Source organism: Marmota monax, unplaced genomic scaffold (assembly GCF_021218885.2).
Source record: "Marmota monax isolate L192 unplaced genomic scaffold, Marmota_monax_Labrador192_F-V1.1 WCK01_AAM20220418_F8-fsc00010, whole genome shotgun sequence".
NCBI classification, from domain to species: domain Eukaryota; kingdom Metazoa; phylum Chordata; class Mammalia; order Rodentia; family Sciuridae; genus Marmota; species Marmota monax.
The window spans coordinates 9,522,909-9,540,671 of record NW_026692321.1 but is presented as its reverse complement, the minus strand read 5'-3'; the positions used below and the strand labels follow the sequence as shown (position 1 = coordinate 9,540,671).

General features: G+C 47.2%; 1 long non-coding RNA gene across 1 annotated transcript; it reads right to left on the bottom strand.

Annotated features, from left to right (window-relative positions):
- Positions 1–130: 130 nt before the first annotated feature.
- On the bottom strand, positions 131–17,513 carry LOC124090621 (uncharacterized). The gene is made up of 2 exons (XR_006851178.2): positions 17,281–17,513; positions 131–5,461 (listed from the first exon to the last, which is right to left on the bottom strand). It is a non-coding gene; the product is annotated as an uncharacterized LOC124090621 (long non-coding RNA).
- Positions 17,514–17,763: the final 250 nt, after the last annotated feature.

Genomic DNA, 17,763 nt, shown 5'->3' with positions numbered 1-17,763 from the left:
ACACAGGACAAAGTGATGAATGGAAGGTGTACATATACACACACACATACACACATACACGCACACACACACACACACACACACGGCGTTCAGTCAGCTCTGCTGCCAGATGCACCTTCTGAAACCAACACTGGGTGCAGTCAGCTTTATTTCTGGGTCACAAACACATTCAGGAAGCATAAAACTCAATGATCATGTTGGGAATTGATAGTTACAGCCCCCCAGTGGCTATAAACCATAATCCAAACTTCTAAGAACAAGAATTCTGTGGCAGATTGTATTGTTCAAAGTTGATTCTAGCAATACATTCCATCCCACATGTTCCTCTTAAGATGTGACTTTGAAACGTTCGTTCGTTCTCTGTGACTGCCTGGCCAATGGAAACTGGCTGCTTCCGTGTGAGTCCTCCGGGTGCTTATTCTTAAAACCCAATCTCCAGTGAGAAAGTCCAGTCTGTCCCATTGGGAGGCCCCCAGAGAGAGGAAGCAACCATCAACCTCAAAATGCCAGCATGGAAGTGAACCCTTTTGAGGTGGATTCTCCTGCCCAGCCAAGCCACCAGTTGATGCCACATGTCACAGAAATCAGCTGACTCTGCTGAGACTGTTCAGATGAGTAAAATTGATAACTGTTGTCTTAAGACAAGTTTGGGGTAGATTGTTATGCAGCAATGGATAACCTCAATAAGTAATTGTACCCAGAGGTCAGTTACTGTCATAAAATTCTAAAATGAATGACATTGGCTTTGGGACCAGGCAGCCTAAAGGACCTCAAAGAGAATGTTAGCAAAAGCCTGGAGGGACTTGAGAAGTCTACCAATGAGAACATACAGAAAATGCTGTAGGAGCTGAGCATGGTGGCACACACCTGTAATCCTAGTCAGTGGCTTGGGAAACTGAGGCAGGCGGATCAGAAGTTCAAAGCCAGCCTCAGCAACAGATTGCAAGACCCTAAACAACTTAGTGAGGCCTTATCTCAAATTAAAATAAACTACATTTTTTTTAAAAAATGGACTAGGGATGTGATTCAGTGGTTAAGGGTCTCTGGGTTCAATTCTTGGTATTCCCCCCACCCCCCAAAAATGTTATGAGAATCTATAACATCCATGGAATGTTACAGGAATCTCAAAGTAAAGGGAATCTTTGTTTTATAGTGGCAGAAAGTTTGGCCACACTGTAGCCTAGAGTAACACCAAACAGAGGAAGGTACCTAGTAATTTTGATGATCTAGCTTAGAAGATTTCCAGGCACAATATTGAAAGTGCCACCTGACTTTTCTCACTAGCTATGATAAAATGCAAAAGGAGAAATGAGTTCAAGAAACCAGAACTTACTAGATGGAAATATCAAAGTGTTTTTCATTCCCAAGTCTTCCCAGATGGCAAGCAATTCTCAAATTAAGAAAGAGACTTCAGGGGCTGGGGTTGTGGTTCACAGGTAGAGCGCTCACCTAGCATGCATGAGGCACTGGGTTCTATCCTCAGCACCACATAAAAATAAAATAAAATAAAGATATTGTGTTCACCTATAACTAAAAAATAAATATTAAAAAAAAGGAAGAAAGAGACTTCAGCCTAACATAAAATCTAGAATGACACTATGAGGCTGATCCTTTGGGTAAGACCCCAGAAATCTAAAGCAGTGTCCGTTAGGACTGCCTGCATTGAGCACCACCCAGATTATCAATTTATAAGCAAAATCAAGGTTTATACTATTTCAGGTAAGTCTGGGGACGGTTGGTTATGCCACAGTTGATAGCCACCAGATGTGAACTTCAGGACTCTCTATTCTCTATCCAGTTCCTATTGACATGAGGATTTCCCTGATTTTAAAACTTGGGCTCTGACCAGGATCTTACCCAGTGGACAATCTCTGGTTGGCATCAGCAGTAGGACAACTTCCATTAATTTTTGGTTTTTCTGAATCCCAGAGCCTGAACATTCCACAGAGAGACATGATCAGGATTGGGTCCCAAAGTTTCAGGAAAGATGCAACATGTGGGGAGCAGAAGGGGGAGCAGGGCAAGTTTAGCTGGGCTGGACTGAGGAGGGGGATGCCTCCACCCCGAGGATACCGCTGGATGACCTGCACGGTCTCCTTCATCCTCCCTTCTTTCCTTCTTTGAACGTGTTCCAATGATTGATTGTGTGGACCATTTTTGAAAACAGTACTTAAAGTACTCCTCCTTCCTGTGGGATCAAGGAGCATGCCTACTTCTGTGAGATGTCTGAGGATTGGTGCCTGCAAGAGCCTTTGCCCTCCTCCCACCTCCCCGTTTACTATGGAACAATCCTGGACTGAGGTGCTGCCTCCAGGCTAGGTGTGGGGGAAGATGTCTAAATCAGAGGGCCATCTGTCTGGTGGAGGAAGCAGGTAGGGACAAACACTGCCACAGTAGGCTCCGTGGAGTCTCCACTGAAGAACACAGTTGGTCTTGAAAGGCAGAGAAAGGAGCAAGAAGACACAAGAACACGGGAAAGGCTGCTGCTGCTGGACCCACACTGGAGAGCAGAGCTTCGAGAAGCCCGTTGAGCCAGGTGACCTCTTCTTTCCACTGTCCTGCGAGCTGAGATCCCCGCCATTTTCCCTAGGCCATGCCTCTGGGCTTTTGTTCCAGCTGTTCTTTATGCCGGCAAAGCTTTTCCCCTGGTTGCCTGGCCAACTCTCCTCTGGAATTCTTCTTATGGTAACCTCTAAGATACTATTCATTTTGTGCTTATCTTCTGAGATAGGCTGGATCCCTTCCCCCTGGTTTCATACTTAAGGAAACCAAGGATCAGATAACTTAAGGTCCTAGCCCCAGTGTCTATACTGAGAAATTCAGTATCTGCATACCGAGCCACGTACCTACAAAGCCCTAATCTAAGCTGAGAAACCAAAACCTATTGATTCTGCCTTCTGAAAATGACTAATATTAAAATATAGTGTAAGCAGAAATAATTAAGATGTTAAACAAAATTTTCAAAATTTTTTTTGGACCCAAGGGGCTTTAATCGTGTCTGTAATGTTCTATATCTTTTTGAAACATGAAGCAAATACTCAGATCTGATACATTAAGGTAGCAGGCATATATTTCCCTGTTGTTATTCTGTGTTCTTTATATAATGTATAAGAATCTTCATCACTTTTTTTGGCTATCAATTTATTTTAATAAATCCTAAGACACAGATTGAACATATTTTATATTCAAATTATTTCATTCAAAGATCACAATATACATAACAAAAGTGGTTTCTTACTTTTGTACACTGATAAATAATTTCAGGAAATGCAAATAAACACGTATGTATTTTTTTGCCCCCCTGCCTCCATTCCAACATGCTATTTTCTTTTTCTCGTCCTGGTTCACATGGAGACAATTTTTTTTTTTCCTGGTACTAGGAATTGAACACATGGGCGCTTAACCACTGAGCCACATCCCCAGTTCCTTTTTATATTTTATTTAGAGACAGGGTCTCACTAAGTTGCTTAGGGCCTCACCAAGTTGCTAAGGCTGGCTTTGAACTCATGATTCCCCTGCCTCAGCCTCCGGAGCCACCGGGACTAGAGGTATGCACCACTGCACCCAGCAAGACAATATTTTTATAAGTTCAATCACAGCATATGCTCCAATAATTCTATTGCATGCACCTCTGTCATTAACATTTTTAGTCTGAAGACTAAGGTCTGAATAGACTCCCATTATTATTTTTAATAGCTACATTTCAACTTAGTAACCAGTCCTCCTGTTATAACTCATTTCAATCATTTCCAGCTTTTTGCTCTTTCTGGAAACATTTTCATAAATATCTTTATGGGTATAAGTCTTAAAATTTCTCTTAAAACATACATACTTAACAGGCACATGAAGTATATTTAGTCACACTATCCTCCAGTTAATATTACACCAATTTTAATGTACAAGTGTATGTTTTACCTAACTCCACCCGTATCTAACAGTCTCGTTTGTTTATTATTTAAGTAGGGGTTTCTTCCATCTTTCGTAGACTGATTTTCACTGTATTGTCATAAAAGATTTTTCAGGAGGCCGATTACCCATGAGAAAATTAATCATCTTAAAACTGAAAGAAATTCAATATTTTGCTATTTCTACCATCTTGAATTCATTGGTTCCCAAAATGAGATGCTGCCACAGCCCATTCTGCGTGATGGTGCAGTTGTCCATTTCTTCTTCCTCTTGGTGGGGAGCAGACCACCAAGGCTGGGTCTGAGGGACAGGAGGACAGCAAGCGCAGCAGGGAGGTAGCCACAGGTATCGTCCTATCACCACAGTTTAGTCCCTCACTGCTCAGAAAGAATCTGCAGCAACCTTCTGTGGTATCTCAGAGAGACCAAAGATTAAAAGTAAAAATGTCCTTTGGATGGGCAGATGTTTTATAAAACATGTCCTTTCTGGTACTAAAGGAATTTCAGGTCCATTATTCCCCTTGTGAGAACTTTTAAAAATGCACAAACTGGCTTTAAATCGTTTCATTATTTCTATGTATCTGACTGCTAATGAACTGAGCCTTGTTTTTAAAAAAGAAATCAAGAAAACTACCCCCTACTCTAAATTTCTCTGACTAAAGCTATTCAAGAAGGAAAGGATAGGAATTCAGGACTACTGCAAGACTAGGCCAGGACCCGACGGTCTGTCTTGATCTCCTGGCGTGGAGATGAGGCTGTGCTGGGAGAATGTGTCTGAGCACCGAGACCACAGGCCTGTGAGCTTGGGGTTCTGATTCAAGTACCCACTTGGGTCCCAGCCTGCTTGTGCTTGAAAGCAAATCATCTCCCTGCTCCGTGCTATAGTTTCTCCATGATCCAAATGCTGTAAATATTCCTCTGTCTTCTTCCCCAGGGGATTTGAAGCTCAAGGTGACATAGTTAAAAAGTATTTTGTAACCACAAAGAGATGCATGCATGCACGGAATGTTGATGATGATATCCCCATATTTTGCAAAAAAAAAAAAAATGCTTGTTAGGTAGAACAAAAATTATTGAATGAAGAAAATAATATTTTTGACAAACTATACCCACTGAGAAGAAATTTCAGGAATAAGCCCTTGAGCTACATAGTCTTCCAAACACATTCCAGTTTGGGTACACTAATGCCAAGAGCCTTGGGATCTACGTTTACAGTCATAATTGCTCTTTATAGTGGAGTCCATTTTTAAGAAATAACCAAGTTGATACTTTAAACCACGATATGATAAAACTAATAGGTATCTCTCTTTTCTACTTTTTCCTCTTCCTCCACCATCTTCATTGCCTGGATTTCAGAACCTGGGGTATATTGCCCTGGCCAGGAAGACAAGAAGATGTAGGGAAATGGTCCAAAGTTGAGCCAGTGCCAGAGAAGGCTATGTGAGACCCCCCACCACCGGGGGCTGAAGTATCCAATCAGTTCAACAAGCACTTATTGAAGTTCTCCAGGAGATACCCAAGTATGATCAATAAGGACTCTTCCAAGAGCTCAAGATCTGGTGGAAGACACAAGAAAAAAAAATAATTACATTAGATTACAATCATAAAGGTCCCTGAGGAAGATGCAGGTGATTCTTGTTGCACGAAAATGGTATGGAGGATTAGTGGGAAACCACCAAGAGCTGGGCACGGTGACGCACGCCTATAATCCCAGTGGGAGGTTGAGACAGAAGGATGGCAAGTTCAAAGTCAATCTCACAAACTTAGCCAGACCTTGAGTTAAAAACGTGAAAAAGGACTGAGGATATGGCTCAGTGGTTAAGCATCTCTGGGTTCAATACCTGGTACCAAAACAAGAAAAGAAAACCACCAAGAAATGACAAGATTTGAGCTGAACTCTAAACAATTAGGTAGCATTTACCCTCAAAACAAGGGACAGTGCAAGGGACTTAGAGGGTATGTCCCAGCAGAGGGAACAGCATGAGCAAAGCCTGGCGCCTGCGTGTGCAGGGAACGCTTGATGGGTGTGGAGGTGGGAGTGAAGGGTATGAAGGTCAGGAATGGCTATGCCATGCCACAGTGACAAAGACCAAATGTCCCTCAAATCTCAGTTGCTCATGATACATAAATTAGCTCCATGTGCATTGTGGTCAGCTGTGACTCTCTGTGTTGTCTTCCTTCCAGGACCCTGGCTGGCGGATGGACAGTCACTGTCTAAAACTGCCTGCCCAATATGCTAGCCTCTACATAAGGCTACTCAGCAGACACAGGACTGACCAGTGGTGACCACTGGACAGCACAGATATTAGGAACATTTCCAACACTGCAGAAAGTTCCATTGGCCAGCATGGTCCAGGATAGGGACCTGAACACTGTGGCCTGTGAGCCAAATCCAAACTGCCTCCTTTTTAAAATAAAATTTTATTGAAATGCAATCCTGCTTCTCCAGTTGTGTACTACCTACGATTACCTTCCCACTGCCAACAGCAGAGCCAAGACTGACGGGGAGACTATGCCCCTCACAAAGCTGAACATCTTTACAGGAAGTGTTTGTTAACACCTGGTCTGGACCATGGCTCCGGTTGTATAGAAAGGGAAAAAGAGTTCCAGCCCACACGTTGCTTCTGCTCACAATTCACCGGCCAATCCAGTTGTTTGCCCCAGCCAACCACCGGGGAGCCAGGAAGTGCAATATTTACCATTTGTCTAGAAGGAGGGGAAACTGGAAGCATTTGGCATGCTATCCAACCACAGGGGGACGAGGCTGGACATGGCTCGGCACGTTAAATTGGGTCTAGAGGGCCAGAAATTTGAACTATAATATCCCAAGAGGGATGGGGCACTGTCAGAGTTTTGAGATGAGAACACGATCTGTATTGGTCAGGGGGATATTGGGAAATGGACGAGAGTAACCAGTACCCGGTAAAAGGGAGCCAGGAGAAAAGTGGAAGAAGGAATCCACAGAGGCCTGATGAGGGCTCCAGCCACTCTCCCCAGGGGTGGCCCATTTCAGAGGAAAGAGGACACTGCTCTAACCTGGTAGCAGCCCACGCCCACTCCCAGCAGCAAAGTAGGAAGGGCTGCACCCCGGAGTTGTCCTGCGCACTTTGAATTCTTACCCCTTACAACAAACCAACAAGGGGGCAAAGTTTTGTCCCCACTTTCCACATGAGGATGTTGAGGTGCAGCAGGATAAATAACCTGCCCAAGGTCACACAGTGAGGGGATGAGCGGAAATCCCAAACCAGTGTCTGCTGCTCCAGGGTCCTGAGCCCTGAGCTAGTCCACCTGCCGCCGCCCAGGGCAGTCAGCTCTGGTCGGCCCCCCTGAGCCCTCCGTCCAGCCTACTGACTGCAGAGGACGCCCGAACGTCAGGACCATGTGCACTGCGGCTTTTCACTCTCCAAAACACATTAAGTGATTTTGCCTGGAAATGTTTTACAAGCCCCAATTACGCCTCCTCCATTCCCTCCCTGTACGGCCCGGGTCCCCAGCCAGGACTGTAAAAGACCCTTTTCTTCCTTCTAAAACTCTTAACTCTCGGCCCCCACAAGGGCTGGTCCTCCCTGAGTCTGGGAACAGCAAGCTCCCGTCCTGGCCCACGGGGAGTCTGTAGACCGACCGTCATGTCTCAGTCCTGCCCTCGCCCTTTTCATGAGGCTCTTTAATTAGGTTCAGAAACATGTTTATGATCCTGAGAAGCAGCCCGTGTTATATTAGGCAAGTTCAAAGCTCCATTTCTCCCAATAACTCTCAGAACATTTCAGTAAACTCAGAGGTCTGGCCCTCAGCCAGCTCTGAACAAAATCAGACTGTGGGCAAATATGGCCTCCAGCAGCCCCTGCCCTGGGCAGCTTTGGAATGAGGATGGGATTTGGGCTTGTCCAGACCTGGGGCTCCCTCCAGGGCCCTGCCTGTCCTGGCCAAATGACCTCGGGCACATTGCTTAACAGCACTGAGCCTTCTTGGCGTTCTAGTTTTTAGAATTGAGAGTAAGAATGGGAAGGATAATGGCTGTGGAGATGATGAAGACTGAATGATACATAAATATTTGTTCTCCCAGAACTTTGAGAGAGAAAGTGGAAAGCACCAGAAGCACCAGTCTAATGTCTAAAATAACTGAGGATGTCCCAACCTCAGTCTTTGAACTCGCGGAAGTTCGGTCAGTCAGTGTGGAATGAAAATTTTCTAGCTGATGATATATTTTTCAGTTTCTTTTTTCCCCAACCTTCATAATTAGGGAAATTATAAGGAAAGAGAATATGGAAAAAAATTCTTATGAGGGAATAGAGCTCATGATACCTGCAGCTCCACTCAGTCATATTTCCTTGAAAAAGGTGTTTGCTATTGACCACTGTAAGTGAAATTTTAAGAGTGTGTCCAAAAAGCAAGACTGAGTAAATTTTCTGTTTTCTTCTGTGTTTTAATGTTATGGTTTCTTCTTCCCTCCTCCTCCTCCTCCTCCTCCTCCTCCTCCTCCTCCTCCTCCTCCTCCTCCTTCTTCATGTGTTTTTCCAACCCTGCTCCTTTGTTTTAATTTTGGTTTTGGTAACGATTACCTGATCATTATATCAATGAAATTACTATTAAAGTGATTGTATATTTTCATTGATTTGGGAAACTCAGAATAAATAAAAGTATCTTGTCATATGGGGTGGGGGAAGAATTTGAATTGGAAACGATCAGGGCCCCAGGAATTCTGAGAACTAAGTGATGCATAATGTTGGTGGCCTCTGCTCCTCGCCCTGGGGCCTGATGGGGCCCCGCTGAGGCAGACAGGTGAATGGTAGCGGATCCTTCTCCAGGAGGTTGCACTTCTGCTCTCTATCCTGGGAGACACTGGCCCTCCCCTGCAGGGAGGCTGGCTTTAGTCACAGGGCCTTGCCCCTAGAAGGCTAGAAAGCTCTCCTGTGCCAGGCGCGCAGCAGCGGCACACACACCACAGTGTGGAATGCTGTCACAAGACAGTAGATTTCAGACACAGGCTCACAAATCCTCACCTCTCAGAAAGGCGGGTCTGCTGCCTATTCCCATTTTACACATGTCGGAGCTGAGAAAGAGCTGGCCCAAGACTTCACAGTGAGAGAGACACAAAACTAAAACTAGAACCCAGACCACCAACTCAAGCCCACGACCACAGGTGACAGCGCCTCACCCTCCTTCTCTAAGGCTTGGGTAAGGCTAAGCAGAACCATCTAGAAGCAGTGTCATGCACTACCAGAGCAGACCCAAGGCCACGTTCTGCTGCCCCCTCAGGTCCCCTGGACTTGTGTCTCAAACGAGAGCTCCATTTCCCATTGCCCCATGAGCCCCAAACCCTCCCAGAATGGCCAGCCCCTTGCTTTCCTTCCTACTCCCATCTTTGCCCTAGGAGGCTGCAGGTGCTGTGGAAGGGACACTGGATAGAGAGCCCAGAGACCTAACTCCCTCTCAGCTCCACTCAAGTGGCATCCTGCACCACCGGAAAGCCTTCCCACTCCCCTGGGCTTCATGTCCCCACATGTTTAAAAGCAGATTCAACCCAGGTATCTCTGAAATCCTGTCTTCTTATCATGCTCAAAATTACCCAGCCAGGCTCCTTCGTCTAAGCCCAGAGGCCTTTCCTACAGCTTCATTACCACCTGCCCTCGAGGGACCCTGACAACTCTGTACACCAGGGAGGTTAGCAGGAGAAAGCCTAGCCTGGGTGCCGGGAGGTCTCTCTACCCATGTTGAAAATCCTGACTCTTAAGAGATTCAATGATTTAAAACCACAGAGTTGAACTGGAATTGGGACATCATCTCTCCCAGTTAGCAGTCCTGTGGCCCTATGTACACAAATCGCATGTGAAGTGCAGCTAACACGGGGCAGGGGTGTGTTGTGAATGGAGCACTCACGCTTCTCAGCTGACTTACACAAAATGCCTGCATACAGCTGAGTCTGTTGCTTGGCCCAAGTGGCAGCAGGACTGAAGCAGGGAACGCAGCCTCTCTGGGTCTTGGACAATGAGCAGGATGCATTGGAGAATATTCTGGAGCTTTCCCCTTGAACCTGCTGAGTTTCTGAGGCAAGCCCGTGGAGTCTGTATTTCTCTTGGATCTTGGATCTCCTACCTCTTTTGTGTGTGTGCGTGTGTGTAGCAGCTTTGTTGAGGTATGATTCACACACTATTCAATTACAATCCAGTGATCTTTAGTATATTCAGAGTTGTGCACTCCCCACTGTAGTCAATTTGGGGCCATTTTTATCATCCTAAAAAGAATCCCTGTACCTATTAGAAGTCATTCCCATCCTCCACACCCCCCACCCGGCCCTAGATAAGCACTAACCCACTTTCCACCCCTCTACATTTGCCTGTTCTGTACATTTCCTATCAAGGACATTGCACTCTATGTGGTCTTTGTGTCTGGCTTCTTTCACTGGGGCATAATGGGCCAGGGCTCGCCCACGCTGCCGCAGGTGTCTCTGCCTCTCTGGGCACTTCCTGGCCCTGCTTCCCCAGCCTCACCCTGGCTGCAGCCTCTGGCCACTGGCTCACCTCTCTATGGGGCTTCTCAGCACCAGCGCACCCCTCCGAAACGCTCCCTGCAATGAGCAGATGCACTGGGCAGCCAGGGGTGCACAGCCCCCTCCACCTATCACCTCCTGCCCCAGGAGATACATTGCTCAGTCCTTTCCACACTTTGAAAGGTTTTAAGACAAACTGACCCACTGTTGACAGCACTAATTCCTTTCTTCCTCTCCAATGCTCCTGTCTCTTCTCTTTTTTTTTTTCCTAAAGGAATTTTCTTAGATGCGTGTGGGGTTTTCCTGCCTCCAGCTGTCACTTTGGTATGGGGATTGATGTTAAGTAGCACTTACTGCCTCCAGCTCCAGTCCCCTGGTTTTATACACAGTACCTCCTTCACTCTGGGCGGGGGAGCCATCCTGATGCTAAGGCAGGGACTGAGGTGCCCGGATCCACTCCTCAGTGAGCAGCAGAGCGGGGACTGAACTCTGCCGCTCCAGGAACCAGAGTCTGTGACCACCCGGTGTGGTTCTGAATTTCCTGCAAAGCCTCAACATGACCCAACATGCCTTAGATTCTTGCAACAGCCACAGCAGCTCAGAGGGGGCCCGCCGAATGTTCTCCCTGACCTCTGCAAAACAAAGACCCCAAGAGGTAGCTTTGCTAGTGTAAATAAGTTCAGAGGGAGCTGTTTCAGTACCTGTTTCCTAACACATCATAATGAAATAAACCCTTGATATGCTCATTGTTTATCTCTGCACACTGTAGCTGGCTCTGAAGCCTTTGGTGGCTCCCCATTGCCTCCCCCCTTCTAATTTTCTTTCATGTGACACAAAAGGCCCTTCATGGTGAAAGGAACCACGTTCCCTGCCATTCCAATCGTCGTCTCCCATTTCTCCAGACCACAAGATGATGTGAAGCTAGTTATCAACTGAGATTCCACACATAGGAATCGCTGAAGTGTGAGGTGGGGTGGGGGAGACGCTGGATGGCCTGGCTCCTTAGCCACCAAGCGGAGGAGCTGAGGTTGGATCCTAGCACTTCAGAGAGCCTCAGAGGGATTCCAGGTGAGTCAGCAAGTTGGCCAGGTCCAGTGGTGAGATCTGAAACCTACATTGGTACAGAAACCAGTGGAAAGACGCAGAGGAGGTCAACAAGCCCGAGACGCAGAGGTGGGAGGGCTGCTGGGCAATGGACAGTGAGAAGTAACAGGAGAAGCCGGGTGTGAGTGACAGAGGTGGCTCTCACGGACACTACTCAAACTCCAGGGGACTCAGCGGTGGAAGGAGAAGTGGGACATCCCCCAGAGTTCTCAGCAGGGAAATCAAGAGAGACAGGAATGCTGGGAAGGAGGGAGGTGGGCCCCAGAACTGGGGTTGGCAAGTTAAATAGCCCAAGGAGCTAGGAGGAGTCAGAGAGAGAGACTTCTAGGTGAGGGGAGGTTGGATTCAAAGATGGGTGTCCATTGTTACATTACAAATCATCTCAAAATTTTGTGACTCAGATCAGTGATAGTCATTTTCTTTTGCAGTTTCTGGGAGCTGGGACTTTGGGGGAGGTCTTGTACCTCCTTCTGGAGTGATGGTCAGAAGTGAGCTGAACTGTAGTTGTCTGGAGGCTCCAGAGGGGCCCTCTACAGTGTGCAAGCTGGTGCTGGCTATTGGCTGGGAGCCTCAGTTAGTCTCACCTGGGTCTCCACAGGAGCTGCTTGAGTGTCCTCACAGCATGGTAGCCAGCCTTCCTCATTCAGAGGAAGAAATGAGCAGAGACTGACTGAGACAAAGCTTCTGTGACCTAGGCTCAGAGGTCACATACCTTCACTTCCACCTCTTCTACTGATCAGATGGGGCCATCCCTGGTTTTGCTAGGAGAGGGAACAACCCAGAAACATAAACACCAAGAAGTAAGGCTCATTAGGGGTAGGCTTGGAGGCTAGCTCTCCAAATGCATTTATTAAGCCCTACTATGTCCTAGAAAGGGCCTTACTATGTTCATGGTCTAAAGCCCTGCAATGTTCTGGGAAAGGTAACCATTCTTAACTGATGGTGATTGGTTAAGAATATATGTCATCTGTTACCTCATGTGCTGAGAGCCATAGCTGAGTCGGAATGACGCATGGCATTTTTTGCCAGAACCGAGTGGTTGAGAGGTGACGCCAGCAAGCCATTGAGATGATAATGGTTATGTTAAGCTGTGAATTCAATTGGATATTAGACCCCTGCTGTCCGCCTCAGCCTGATACTTTGGAGTTCTCGAGGGATTCCCGGAGAGTTCCCATTGGTTGGGGAAGTGCCGGTGGAGGGATTTCTGGAGGAGGGAATTCCGGTTGGTGTGTGTGGTGTGTGTGGTGTGTGGGGGGGGTGGGGGGAAAGGCCGCGTGCGTGGCGTTGGTGGGAGTGCGGAGCATAAAGGAGTTCCTGTTTTGAACCTACAAGGCTGTGTGGCGGCTCGGTTATTTTGTGCCCAGCCAGACTGCGGCACTCATGAATCCTTCAGTATCTCCAGCACCTAGAGCGGTGTCTGTGCAGAGTGGTGATGCAATGAAAAATGGTGACTATGTGACAATATTGTGAATCAGACTGCAGAGCCCAGGCCCCTCCGCCTTCCAGCCCCTCTATTTGTAACGGATGAGACAATTAAGGCCCAGAACTTTTATTCTTTTTTCTTTTCTTTCTTTTTTTTTGTTTTTGTTTTTGTACTGGAGATTGAACACAGGGGCACTCTATCACTCAACTATATCCCTACCCTTTTTTATTTTGAAACAGGGCCTCACTAGATTGCTTGGGGTCTCAGTATATTTCTGATGCTGACCTCAAACTTGCAGTCCTCCTGCCTCAGTCTCTGGAGTCACTGGGATTACAGGCTTGTGCCACCGGAACTGTTAAGCAGCTTGCTCAAGGTTGCACAAACTACAAGAGAATGTGCTGGAAGAATTCATGCCCTGGAATTTCTGTCTTCAAAACTAGAGTGATTGCTGCCCCTCCAGGGTTCTCTGAAGTAGATCACCAGGAATGGAGACCAGGGAGAGGCCTGAGCTGTCCGTGTACACCATCTCCAGCTCCCCCACGCCTTTCTTTTCCTACGTACAACTCTCATCAGACAATTCCTGACTCTCACCCTTCAGGAACTTCCGGTTTCAGAGTCAGAGTCTTCTGTGAGGCCAGGGAGGAACTTTAGGGCTCAAGGGACTGCTCAAGTCCACTCTTTAGTTAAGTCCTTCCTTTCCAGGGGGGACTGGAAATCCCCATTTCCTGTTGCATCTCTGGCAAAGTCCCCTGAGGGCCTTCTAGGTCACACTTCCAGCTGCTCCCACATGGCCCCCCAGCCTCCCTCCCATGTCCTTCCTCAGCTCAGCTCCTGGTCAATACGGAAGACCCTTCCTCATGGGGCAGTGAAGAGCAGCACAGGCAAGAGTCAACCACAGGGCTCGAGTGTCCACCCTGCTACTGAGCTGTCACCTCCACAGATCACCTAACCTCTCCAAGTCTCTCCCAAGAAAATATGAGAACGGCCAACAAGTATGTGAGGGTGCTCACTATCGGGGAAATGGATGTCAAAACTACAATTTGATGTCATCTCACATGCTAATAGGTTGGATGTTACTAAAAATATAACAAATATTGGAGGCATCCAGGTGAGATTAGAACCTGGTACACTGTTGACAGGAATGTAAAATGGTACGTCAGCTATGGAAAACAGGTTCCACCCATATTAGAAAGAGAACTACCACATGATCCAGCCACGTAATTAAAATCAGGGTTCCAGGGAGATGTCTACACTTCCACATTCATCGCAGCATTCTTCACAATAGCCAAGGCGTGGAAATAACCCAAATTCCCATCAATGGACTGTTGGATAGCAAAACATGCTATACACATACAATGGACTATTATTCGCCTTAAAAATTTAAAAAAATCCCAAAAGATGCAGCAACCTGGATGAACCTAGAAGATATGCCAAGTGAGATAAGCCAGTCACAGAGGAACAAATACTGAATTATTTCACTTATGTGAAGCATCTAAAGTAGTCATACTTTAGAAAGAAAGAATACAATAATGGCTGAGGGGTGGGGACAGGGTAAGTATGGAATGGGCACAAAGTTTCAGCTTTGCTGGGAGCCATTAGCCAAGTAGGTATGACAATTTCCTTGCCAGCGTACCCCATGTTGCTGACATGTTGCAGTGACATTGAATGTAGGTGACCTTGCTCAAGGACCAAGGCAGATTAGGGTGCTCCCGGTTTTAAGATAATCTTGTTTAGGGCGTTCCCAGTTTAGGTTCCAGGTTTAAGGTTTAAGATTATTCCTGCTGGGAATAGGGCGTATCCTGCTGCCTGAGTTCCCCTTGAGTTCTCACGGGATTCAGACAGTATATTTTGGAGATAGAAGCCCAGTGGAGGTGGATTTGGGAGAGAACGCGGATTTGGGAGAGAACGTGGATTTCCCCAGAACGTGATTGTAGACGGCTGGTGTGAGTTCGGGAATAAAGAGTTGCTGTTTGAATCTACAAGCTGTGTGGTGGCTCGTGATTGTGTGCCCAGCCAGACTGCGGCATTTGTGCCCAGCCAGACTGCGGCACAGCTTCATACTGTACACTGAAAAGCTGTCTAGAGGGCAAGTCTCGTGCCAAGGGATCTTAACGCAAGAACAAGGAAGGGGACAAGGAACCTTGGGCAAGTTTTGGACATATCACCTTGACTGTGGTGATTGTATCATGGGGGTTCACATCATCCAAACTCATTTGATTGAATACATGAAATATTAAGTTTGTATGTCAACTATACCTCAGTAGAGCTGTTTTTTAAATGGACTTATTAGAAGTAAAACACTGCAGCACTCATAGCCATGGTCCCTATGAGTAGGGAGGGATCTGTCAGGGCCAGCTATGGGAAGCCAGGTGCTGCTCTTCTCCCTCCCTGTCATTTAGGGTCTACATCTGCCACTCTCAGCCCAAGGAAGCCAGCAGACCCTGTCTCCTCCAGGCCCTGGCGCTTTTCTGAGCCAAGGACATGCTGTAAGTCTGAACAAGGCTCCCTGAGCCACCATATTTCTTTCCTTGAAGGGCTTTGCAGGCTCCAGAGTTAGCATTTGGCAAAGAGTCTTTGTGCCATTTGATTCTCTCAGTGGGCCCTCGTAAGTTCAGGACACCAATGTTTATTGAGTTGAATGGATGAGTGAGTGTGGACACCTTTAACACTAAGACAGTCCAGTGGGCTTGGCCAGGGCCGGCCAGGGCCCAGAGGGCTGTTGGTGGTCTGTAGTGTTGACTGAGGAGAGTCAGCTCCTCAGCTCTGTCTCCCTGCTCCTCCTTGACCCACCCTCCCCTCCCCTTCACTTCCACCCCCAGCTGTTACCTCCCCCCAATCATCTGACCTGAAGAACAAACCTAACCAGCAGAGCCCAGTCCTCATGTCCCCAGGTAGATCTGCCACCAGCTCCCCCCTGCACTCAGAGGACTGTTAAGAGTTGCTTTTACTTTTTTTAATGTAGCCTCACTTCTCCAAGCTTCTTCTAATGATACTACTCTGACCAAGTGAAAAATTCTTCTCTTTTTTTCTTGGGATGGAATTTGCACCCACCCCCACCAGACTCCAGTAAATGAATGCTGGGCATGCCTGCTTCTCCCAGCGAACCTTGGCTAATCCAAGGACAGTCATTAACTTGTTATTCTAAGTAATCCTCTGCTGAAAGCTAGAAGCCGCCTGTGGTGGAAGACAGCAGAGTTTTCCAGCACAAAAATACTGGACTTGCTGGCTCACATGAAGACAGACAGCTTCCCAGGGGGAGGGGGGTGACGCAGAGATGCAGGCGAGGCCCATTCCCTCCCAGACAGCAGGCAAGAGCCATTTCAAATCCAGCAGTCTGAGCTGGCTTTGTGTGCGTCAGCAGCCTGTCACTCACCGACATTTCCATCTCCATTGTCAACACGGGTTCCCCACGTACCAAGTCAGATTAAGAGTGGAAGCAGCCCCTACCTTGGGTTTCTGAAACACTCATCTTGTCACACACACTACCTAGGACCCTTGATGCACGCCCAGCACCCAGAGTCTCCAGAACAACTCCTTTGAGGCTTCCCTCCTGTGGCTGCATCCTGCCACTCCTTTCTCTAACCTACTCACCATTCCCAATCCCATTAGGCTCTTCAATACCAAAACGCATTCACACAGCCTGCTCCCTTGGCCTGTGTGTCCTTCTCTACTCTCTGACAACAAATCCATACCAGATTTCAAATCAACTCATACACCCCGCCAGGCGTCTCTGGTTCCCAACACCCGCTGTCCCTCCACTGAGCATGTTGGTTGGTGGCATGAAGCTGAGTGCACACGAGAGCTGAGACACAAGCCCTTTAATGTATTGGACATGACACCACTTTGTACTTCTAAAGTGACACAGACGGGTCTTAGCATGAGCAGACGTTCTGGAAGGACCAGTCACTCTTTTCACTTGACTTTTAACACTTTTGTTCTTGAGAATGTTTCTAAGAAGCTATTCTGTGCCTCTTTACATTTAACCCACAACCCCTGATTTTTTTTTTTTTTCAGTGCTCGGCATCAAACCTCAGGTCTCACCCATGCAAAGGCAAGCGCTCTCCCACCCGGCTACACTCTCAATCCTCCTCACAGATTCTCTTCATCTCCTGAACTTCAAGGGTCCCAAAGGGCAGCCTTTGACAGACAAACATGCAAACAGCTGCTGCCTTGGAGGCCTGAGCCTGGGAGCTTCAGCTGTCTGTCCATCCGACCGTTATGATTTCCCCCTTTCAAACATCAGAACAGCTTCCTGGAGGAAGGGGTGTTCTAGACTAAGGAAGGCTGGAGTCTCTGTGAGCCCTGGCGAAGGGGAAGAAAGCTCACACCGAGACACCAGACTTTTACATCCCAACTCTCACCTGTGAAGTTCCGCTCCAAAAACATTTCAGAGAGGACTTTGGCAGACGTTTAAGACTTCTGCAAGCAAAGACACGTTCCTTCCAGCTTGGAATTCTAAGTCTCCAATAGTAAACATAGAGAAACAGGGAGCATTTGTCTCTTACTGCCCACTGCGTGCCCTAGCACCATTCGAGATGATCACATACACATTTTTAATTGAATGCTTACAACCTCCCCACAGATTAAGCATTAAACCCCCACTTCACACGGGAAGAACTGGCACTTCCCTTCCTTTGGTGACCCTGTAAATAAACAACACACAGGGCCTGGTACAGGAAATGCCTGAGGTAATGGGAAATCATTTACCTAGAAAAGCACTAAGGTTAGGAGCACTTAGTAGTGGAATTCGTTGTCACCAGCTCAAGCATGACAATGCTCAGCCACCCCTGGCCCAGGAAGTGCAAATGCAGGAATGAATGGGTGGCTTTTCCCATGCCTCCCTT